Below are 10,446 nucleotides of genomic sequence, written 5' to 3' on the forward strand. Positions count from 1 at the left end.
TGTGTGAGCACTGCATTTAAACATGAGTGCCATGCCTCATCATCACAACAATTACATCAACAGAGGAAAGGGAAGGTGGTGAATTAGAAAGAAACATGACATGGGCTCATGGAGATAACACATATGGCTGAAGCAAAGCTTTGCATACAGAACTGGCTTTGGGCCCCAGCTTAGCATATATTCCAAGTACTTGGAATGGGTACTAAGTACCAAATAGGAAGGTCCAAAAAAAAAATTAAAACAAATCAGGGGCCAGAGCAATAGCACAGCGGTAGGGCGTTTGCCTTGCATGCGGTTGGCCAGGGATGAACCCAGGTTCATTTCCTGGCATCCCATATGGTACCCCAAGCCTGCCAGGAGTGATTTCTGAGTGCAAGAGTCAGGAGTAACTCTTGAGCATCACAGGATATGGCCCAAAAATAAAGACAATTTTTTTTATTTATCAGGAATAAAGTAAATCTAACAAAAATGTTTACTGTTATGCAAAGGAAAACACAAACAAGCACAGGTTTGATATAGTATTTCACTTCTACAAAATGTCAAGAACATTTAATCTATATGGCAAATCTATATGAATGGAACATACATGAATTGTTCTCTAGGCATGAAAGAGGAAAAGGAAATGGACCACGGAGTGACTGCTAGGAGAATGGAATTTCTTTTCTGGGTGATGAAAATGTAAGGATTATGTTGATAGCTGCACAATGCTCTAAATATACTAAAAACTTAGAATTATAGGGGCCAGATAGTTCAGAGCATAAGGCACTTGCCTTGCATGTTGCCAACCTGGATTTTATTCCCTGGCTCCACATATATTAATACCTTGATCCCTACCAAAAGAGATTTCTAAGCAAAGAGCCAAGAGTAAGCCCTGAACACAGATAAGTGTGCCCTCCAAATGAACAAACAAAATCAACCTAAACACCCACTGAATTCTACACTTATAAAACTATTTAAATCCATTTAAGCAAAAAGTTTGTCCGGAAGATCTTTACAAATAACTGAGAATTTTATTATGTTTTTGGGCAAACAAATGTTTAAGCAAGGCTCAAATGTTCAGGTCTAGGACTACAAATGAATACCTATTCATTGCTTTTCTAATCCTACTGATTATTGTTAGAGAACATGGTTCTGTTCTAAGAAATCAAATACCCATGAGAAATGACACTAACCGATAAATTTCTGGGATTGGGAATAGGTCTCAGTTTCTACTTTGAAAACTTTTCTCTCGATTCCACTTTCAGCGAACTGAACACAAGCCAGAGAGGAGGTGGCCAGGAGAACTGAGAGTCTGTATCTTCTTCACACAGTCCGCTGTGTTTTGGCCATGCATTCACAGCTTTGTAAGTCAGGGGAAAGAAAGGCTGCAGTGTTTATCTCAGTAGCTCTGGTGCGCTCTCTCTCACTCACTCACTCAAGAAATCCTGGGACAGGAGTGATAGCACAGCAGTAGGGCGTTTGTCTTGCACACTGCTGACCCTGGATGGACCTGGGTTTGATTCCCAGCATCCCATATGGTCCTCCAAGCCTGCCAAGAGAGATTTCTGAGTGCAATGCCAGGAGTAAACCCTTGAGTACTGCTGGGTGTGGCTCAACCCCCTCCAAAACCTGTTTGATTTATAAGAGAATGGAAACTGTAACTTTTTCTTTATCACTATATGGAGTGAAAGAAAGGACTCAATAGGCCAGATGCATGCTAACAATGCAGGAGACCTGGATTTATTCCTACTACTATTGTGGTCCCCTGAGCACTATAGAAAGAATGTTCTCTGGTAGTAGGTCCTGAACACTGCAGGGTGCGGTCCAAAGAAAAAATTTTTTTGTGTTTTTGTGGGTCACACCCGGCAGCACTCAGGTGTTACTCCTGGCTCTATGCTCAGGAATCACTCTGGCAGGCTCAGGGGACCACATGGGATGCTGGGATTTGAATGAATAACCTTTTGCATGGAAGGCAAATAGCAAACGCCTTACCTTCATGCTCTCTCTCCGCCTCGGTCCAAAATTTTTAAGTCAGATGTTTATTTTTATGTATTTGGGGTGAAAATATAATTTCAAAAAGCACTGAATAACCTCTGTTTCCTGAAGACAAATATTCCTTTGAAAGATTCTGGCTGGGCCAGAGAAATAGCACAACGGTAGGGCATTTGTCTTGCACACAGCCTATCCAGGATGGATGGTGGTTTGAATCCCAGCATCCCATTTGGTCCTCATGCCTGTCAGGGGCAATTTCTGAGTGCAGAGCCAGGAGTAACCCCTGAGCGCTGCCGGTGTAACCCAAAAACAAAACAACAACAACAACCAACAAAAGATTCTGGCACAAGGCTGGAGCTATAATATAGTGGATAAGGTGCTTGACTTGCATGCAGTCAACCCAAATTAAATTCTTGGCATTGTGAGCACCACCAGAAGGATCCCTGAGTGCAGAGTAATGAATAACCCCTAAGTATTTCTGGGTATGACCAAAAACAAAAACAAAAAAAGATCCTGTTAAATTTGGGGCTGGGAAAGCTAGTACTTTGGAGAGGACACTTGCCTTGCACCCAGATGACCAACCTGGGTTCAGTCCTCACAACAACCCCATATGGTCCTCAGAGTTTGCAGTAATAATCCATGAGCACAGAATCAGGATAAATCCCTGAACACTGCCAGGTATGCCCTCGCCCCAAAAAAAGATTCTGGAAGGGGTTCAGAGAGATAGTATAGGAGTTAAAGGCATTTGCCTTGCATGTGATCAACCCAGATTCAACCTTTTATCCTTCGTCTAGCCCTTTAAAGGTCTCCTCCCAGCCCTGAAAAAGATCATTTTCAAGTATCAATGACATTATTTCCGAAATGTTTTTCTATTTACTAACAGAATTTCTTTATCTATGAAACAGTAAATGCTCATTTTTCCTACCCCTTCATTCAACGTTCCACCTCTGAATTATTTTTACTACTCAGCATCTCTTTTAAAAAGAGGAATGGTACAATATGTGTCCTTTTGTAACCAGCTTATTTCAATTAGCAAAATATCTTCAAGATTCCTTCACGTTTGCAGCATGCACTGGAGTGCATTCCTTTTAAAGATTGAGTAATACTTAATGGAAGGTAGCTATATACATAACAAAACCATACATAAGTCAGATTGTTTTCCACTCCTCCACTGATGGGCATTTGGATGGCTTCTACACTTCCCTTATTATGAATGACTTTGCTCTGAACAGGGTTGTACTGCTCTCTTCTTTCATGTTGCTTGCAATTTCCAGTTGAGGACTAGCTGGATCATAATCTAAGATCTGTGTTTAGTATCCTAAGAAACCATACAATTATTTCTACTGCACGTTCACCATTTCTACCAGCAGTGCACAGAGCTGGCTTTAAAGTATGTTATACCTATACCAACACTTGTTATTTTCTGGGGCTTTAGCTTTGCTGTGGTTATTAATAGTCACCTTGGGACAAGGATATAAATTAGCAGAGTGGACCTTTCCTGGCACAGGTGATGCCCTGAGAGTTTGGTCTCTGGTGTCACCCCCCACACCTAAATAGCTATCTTAGTGGTGTGTGAGTGGTTGATGTCTATCTCGCTGTGATTCTTATTGATATTTTCCCATTAAAACAGTGATATTTGGGCATCTTTTCAAGTGCCTATTGTCACTTGCAATGTCTTCTATGGAGATATTCCTATACAAGTTCCTTCTCCAGTTTTTAAATCCATCTTGACATTTTAAAAAATAGAATACTAGTTTGGAACCTTACTACAAGAGTAACCAACTTAGAGCATAATCTTGCCATAGACCCCAGCATGCCATAAACCTGACCTCAGCATGTTTTTGCCATAGACACTTCAGGATAGGGCCAGATTTGCAATGTAAATAAGTCTCCAAGTTACAGTAACTTAATATCAAGGAGTACTGGAAAGAGAGTCAGCATACTATTCCTCAGTCAACCAGGATGCTAGGCTAAACTGAGGCATCTAGTCACAAAACACTCAACAATCACCAGGCAATAGTGCTGGGACAAGGTACTGAAAGCACTTAAGAAAAAACATCTAAACCCCATCAAAAAATGGGGAGAAGAAAATGACCAATTTCCTCAAAGAAGAAAATACAAATGGCCAAAAGACACATGAAAAACACTCCCCATCACTAATCATCAGGGAGATGCCAAAGCAAAACAACCATGAGGTACCTCTTACACACAGACCTCTGGCAACCATCACAAAGAACAATAAGTGTGACAGGGATGTGGGGAGAAAGGAACTCTCATTCACTACTGGTGGGAATGCTGTCTAGTTCAGCACTTTATGGAAGATAATATAAAGATTCTAAAAAAAAAAATTGGACATTAAGCTACCATTTGATCCAAGTATACCACTCTTAGGGATATCTCCTAGGAACAAAAAAAACACAATACAAAAATGCCTTCTGCACACCTATATTCATTGCAACACTATTTACAATAGTCAGAATCTGGAAACAACCAAGATGCTCTTCAACAGATGAATGGTTAAAGAAACTGTAGTAGGGGGCCCAGAGAGATAGCACAGCGGCGTTTACCTTGCAAGCAGGTGATCCAGGACCAAAGGTGGTTGGTTCGAATCCCTGTGTCCCATATGGTCCCCTGTGCCTGCCAGGAGCTATTTCTGAGCAGACAGCCAGGAGTAACCCCTGAGCAACGCTGGGTGTGGCCCAAAAACCAAAGAAAAAAGAAAGAAAAAGAAAAAGAAACTGTGGTACATATAAACAATAAAATATTATGCAGCCATCAGGAGAGATGAAGTTATGAAATGTTCCTATACATGAATGGACATGAAAACTATTATGCTGAGTGAAATAATTCAGAGGGAGAGAGATAGACACAGAATAGTCTCACTCATCTGTAGGTTTTAAGAAAGAGAAAAGACATTATTGTAATAATACACAGACTAGAGACAGCTGCTCTCCTGTCCCAAAGCAGGCCCCAGAATGTATCTGAGAGCTGGGCTACTGTTAAAGGTGGGGGGGGGTTTCATATTTACCTATTCTTTTTTTTTTTTTTTTTTTTGGTTTTTGGGCCACACTCCGGCGGTGCTCAGGGGTTACTCTGGCTGTCTACTCAGAAATAGCTCCTGGCAGGCACGGGGGACCATATGGGACACCGGGATTCGAACCAACCACCTTTGGTCCTGGATCGGCTGCTTTGCAAGGCAAACGCCGCTGCGCTATCTCTCCGGGCCCTATTCTTAAATAATACATCTCTATTTTGAAAGAAGGGAATAATTAAGAATGGTATAATTTTAGTTATCTTTTGTCAAAACACTTAATTTTTAAGCCTAAAAATTATGAACTAAAATTTGCTGGGGTACAAAGGGGGTAGCTAGTTAATTCCACATGCCTTGTCCATTAAACCAGCAGATGTTTTGAACATCCAGATAATAACATCTAAACACAGCAAAGACTGTCACAACATGGTCATTTCTGCATAAACTTTGTTTATATGGAAAATTATACCAATAATAGCTTAAAATAATGCTTCTCTTACATCTAAAACAACCTCCCTGCTCCCTTCCTTAAATCCTTTCCAAGTTTGTTTCCTCCAGGAAGTCTGCATACTTCCAGTTTTTAGTCAGTGGAAAACTATTTCTGTATAAAGGCCAAGCAGTGTTTTTAGGCTTTAAATTTCAAGTAGTCTTGGTGTAGTCACTTCAATTAGATACTATAGAACAAAAGCAGCAGACATGGACAAAACACAAGTGAATGAGTAAGACCAAGACCCAATAGGAGTGGATCAAAAAACATACTGATGGATGTGAGGCAATTGGATGGTGGAGGAAAGACATATTGATGGAGATATGTGGCCACTGGTGAAAGGTATGGTGTTCAAACACGGCAATGTTTGAAAATCCAATCAGGAATAGCTTTTGTAAATTCATGGTGACTAAATAAGTAAAATAGAATGTTTAATAAACAAACCCCAAAAAGAGTGATTTGGAGAATCCAAATCAGCATCCAGGTTTGGCCCTGGGACCAGAGTATGGAAACCCTGAATGGACCCATTACCTAAGGCCTCAGCATTGCCATTTGTACTACATTGTCATTAATCAGATTTTTTATATTTGGGATTATACCAGCTGTGATCTGGTGCCATTTCTGCCGTTGTGCTTGGGGGTATGTCCCCGAAGTACTAGGGGACAATGTGGTATCAGGGATCCAATCCAAGTTTCCTATATAGAAACAATGGACTCAGTCTGTGAACCATCTCTCTAAACCCAAATATGCAATTCTGATTTCATGTTTCTTTCTTGACTCACAACGGTTACTAGTGCAAGGCCAGGACAGTCAGAATTCTCTGGGGGAAAGTAATTAATATGAATCTTCATGAGAACATCCACTCACAAAAACATCATGGGGCTTCTAAATCACATAGTAATAACAAAAACAGAGCATCAGAAACTGGATCCTCAACTGATGATGTTTGCATAGCTCCTTCTTTTGTAAACTTTCATATAGCATCACAAGATAAAGCTAGCATTACCTTACTTCTATAAAAATTAAGACTCCTGAGACTTTAGAAGCGTTTTAAGAACAACTGATGGGCCCGGAGAGATAGCACAGTGGCATTTGCCTTGCAAGCAGCCGATCCAGGACCAAAGGTGGTTGGTTCAAATCCTGGTGTCCCCATATGGCCCCCCCGTGCCTGCCAGGATCTATTTCTGAGCAGACAGCCTGGAGTAACCCCTGAGCACCGCCGGGTTTGGCCCAAAAACCAAAAACAAAAAAAAAAAAAAAAAAAAGAACAACTGACACTAGGCGACCATTTCAAGAAATTTTTTTCAGCAGGGTCAAGTTTAATTTAGGTGTTAAAGAAAATAAAACTGAAAGAAGATGTTAATAGCAATCACTATCAGTGCAGCACTAAGGAAAAGATCAGAAACTTGCAACTAACATCTAATTTAATGTCCATTAAATGTCCATAGAGTACCCCATGTAAGTACACCCAGTACATTCATAATCAGCATCCTTGAATAAGTCACTGATGGGACAATGTGTCCATCTCACTCACCCCAAAGAACATGTACAAGTCGCAGTTAGCCCGAGTCTCACCACCAACTTCAGCTTCCCTGGGGTCCTGTGTCTCCAATTTCCTCAAATTCTAATCTATAGCTGACATTTATCAGATATCTAATCTGATAATCTGATAACAGTCACTTAGCCTGGATGTATCCTCCCACTTTCACTGTTAGCAGATACCTGAGTTTACCCCTGTGATTTACCTTTCAAACTCAGGGTATTGAGTTTGATTTGAGTTTTACTTTTTTTTTCTCCGTCTGATCTGGTATTTTTGCAATCCAAGGATCAAACCCAAGGTCCTCATACATACAAAGCAAATGCTCTACTGAACTACATCCCTACTTCATAAATTGTTTAAGACAAATCAGGGAGCCCCTAATTTTTTCCCCAGAGTCTAGGAAAATCAGTGAGTGGTGTGAAATCTAAGATTTACCAGATCCCTGTTCTATGATCCTGTCTCAGGGTTTCCTTAGAATCTGCATATGAGCTAAATCTTCTAGTGTTTATCTTTGACTTTCTGTTTCACTTCAATTATCTTGATACCCTACAAAAGCATCCAAGACTGCAGAGAATTGTATGATTACATCTTTTCTCACAGATAGTGTTTCTTGGTACACCACAATTTATCTACTGATCTGCTTTTTGGGCACTTGGGATGTTTCTTGATCTTGGCTACTGTTAATAGTGCTTCAATAAATGTAGGTGTACAGATGTCTTTTCAGATTAATATTTCTGGGATGTTGGGAATTGAACCGGGTCCCTTCCAGGTTGGCAACAGTGCTTCAAATGAATGTAGGCATGCATATGTCTTTTTAGATTAATATTTCTGGGATGCTGGGAATCGAACTGGGTCCCTTCCAGGTTGGCCAAATGCAAGGCAAATGTTCTACAGCTGTGCTATCTCTCTCTAGCCTATAGGGCTTTTTTTTTTAACTTTGGTGCTGAAACCCAAGAGCCCCCTCTGTAGTCTTTATTCTTTATCTTTCATTGTTGATTTAATAAAAATGCTTTTTCATTTAGTCAACATGAATTTACAAAGTTATTCATGACTAGATTTCAGGCATTCATGGTTCAACATCAATCCCTTCACCAGTATCTACTTCACTCCACCAATGTCTACCTCCCACCACCCTTTCCAACCCCATTTGCCTCCTCACTGACTCTACAAGAGGTGCTTAAAAATACATACACATATATAGTATATATACACATATATAAAAGATTCTGTGCTATGGTTTTTAGTGCTGTTATTGATAGGATTTTCACATGTAACAGGCTATCACCTACTCAGGACCACCTCCTCCTCCTCCAGGTTAAATACTTCCCTTTCATGGTTGTTGCTACCTTCCTGTCTTATTCCCACCCCACCTCACTCCCAAGTACTTCAAGAAAACACATTTTTACAGTCAGAGCAAGCCCAGCTCAAATTAAAGGCTGGAAGGCAATTTAAGCAAATAACCCCCTTAAAAAGCACCAAGTCACTATTTCTAGTATCAGACAATGTAGACTTCAGACTCAAAAAAATTTTGAGAGTCATTTCATAATGATATGTACAGCAGGAAGAACTCACATTCCTAAACATATTAGGCACCTAGCAAGGGAACAGCAAAATCCTTAAAACAGCTGCTAATAAATGAACTAAGACACTGACAGAAGCACAATAGTATATGGAGAACATTCCAGCAATTTTTGATGATTCTTGAATGAGGCTTGCAATTCTAGCCAAGGATTCAGTGAAGCTGGGCTTTGCAGTGCTGGCAAATCACCTCAGCACACCCTAGTGAGGTGTGTGTTGTGGCGGAGGGACCTCCAGAGATCATATACAGCTGTGCACAGGGGCCTTCCTTCAGAGTTTAAGATAGGACAGGCATGAACAGCAGGTAAGGTGTGTGCCTTCTGCCCTCTCCTGTCCTCAAATATAGTAAGTTATTAAACCCAAGCCTAATACTTCTAAATCCATTATTAGGACCCCCTAGATATTATGTCTGATGTTTCTTCAGCCAGGAATCTGACATTGACATTTTCATGGATGAAAATCAAATCTCTGTCCATTCTAGAACAGATACCTTGATAACTCCTATTTTCCCCACGTTGGCTTTTACCATTCAAAGACAGAGATATACAAACTGGGGGCTGGAAGTCTAACCTTAAGAGATGAAAAAACCACAAATAAGTCACAGAAAAGATGACACATATCTGTTCTGCCTCATGCAGAAGTCTGAATACATGGCCCAGACTTAAGGGAGTGGGCTGTGAGGGATCTGGGCTCCACCTTCTCCTACCTCTTCTATTCATGAGATGGACCTATGGGACTAAATAGCACTAAGGCTCATTACTTCACAGGACAGGGTCGGAAATGAAGAAGCAATGAGAATGAAAGCTACTTGCCTTGGGTTTGGCACTTATACCAGTAACCAGGTTTAACATGCCTGCCTCTAGGGCAGCTCAGAGTCTAGATTCATAGAAAAGGAAGAAAATGGACCTCACAAAGTTAAAATGCCACAGTCAACATCACCCAAAGCCTCACTTCACAGAACTCTGCTCTTTAAAAGCAACCAACAGCTCACCTCATGAAGCTCATCACAGTGAGTGATGAGTTTAGTTAGAGAAATAACTACATTGTGAACTATCCTAACAATGAGAAGTATGAGGGAAATAGAAAGCTGTCTAGAGTACAGGCAGGGGGTGGGGTGTGGGAGGAGGGAGATTTGGGACACTGGTGATGGAAATGTTGCACTGATGTGCTTTACATGACTGAAACCCAAAACAATCATGTTTTTAATCAAGGTTTTTAAATAAAATATTTAAAATCAAATAAAAAAGAATGAGAACATTAAAAAATAAATAAAATAAAAGCAACCAACAGATCAGTCAGTACCCGAATTAACTTGGAAGAGGAGCGCCCTCTAGCGAGTATGGATGTAAGCACTGCAGTCAGCAAGCACCACACACTTAAATCCTTTGCCTCAACTAGGAGTGTGAGCCCTGACTAGCAGATGTGTGAGCACGGCGACTGAAAGTTGCAAACTCAGCAAGTGCCTCAAACTTCCAAGAGTCCACACCTGATGTGTGAACCCGGCAAGCAGCAGAGCTAAAAATGTGTGAGCACCACAACCAGGAATGTGTGCAATCCCTGTCACTACTAAGACAACAACAACAAACAATGAGGAAAGGAATATGGGGGGTGGGGATATTTAAATGTTAGAACACCATAATTTATCCAAAGAAAATATACAAAATATTATTTACATACTAAAACACAAAGGTCCTTCTAGAAACTAGATGCCTTAATCTGAGATCCTTTCCTTTGAGGAGCATGGGGGAGCAAGGAGGGGGTTAGATGCTATTTGGGATAATTCTGGTTCTGTGCTCAGAGTAACTTCTGGTGGTGCCCAAGGGTTTATATGCAGCTGTG

The sequence above is a fragment of the Suncus etruscus genome, chromosome 4 (genome assembly GCF_024139225.1).
Source record: "Suncus etruscus isolate mSunEtr1 chromosome 4, mSunEtr1.pri.cur, whole genome shotgun sequence".
In the NCBI taxonomy this organism is placed as follows: domain Eukaryota; kingdom Metazoa; phylum Chordata; class Mammalia; order Eulipotyphla; family Soricidae; genus Suncus; species Suncus etruscus.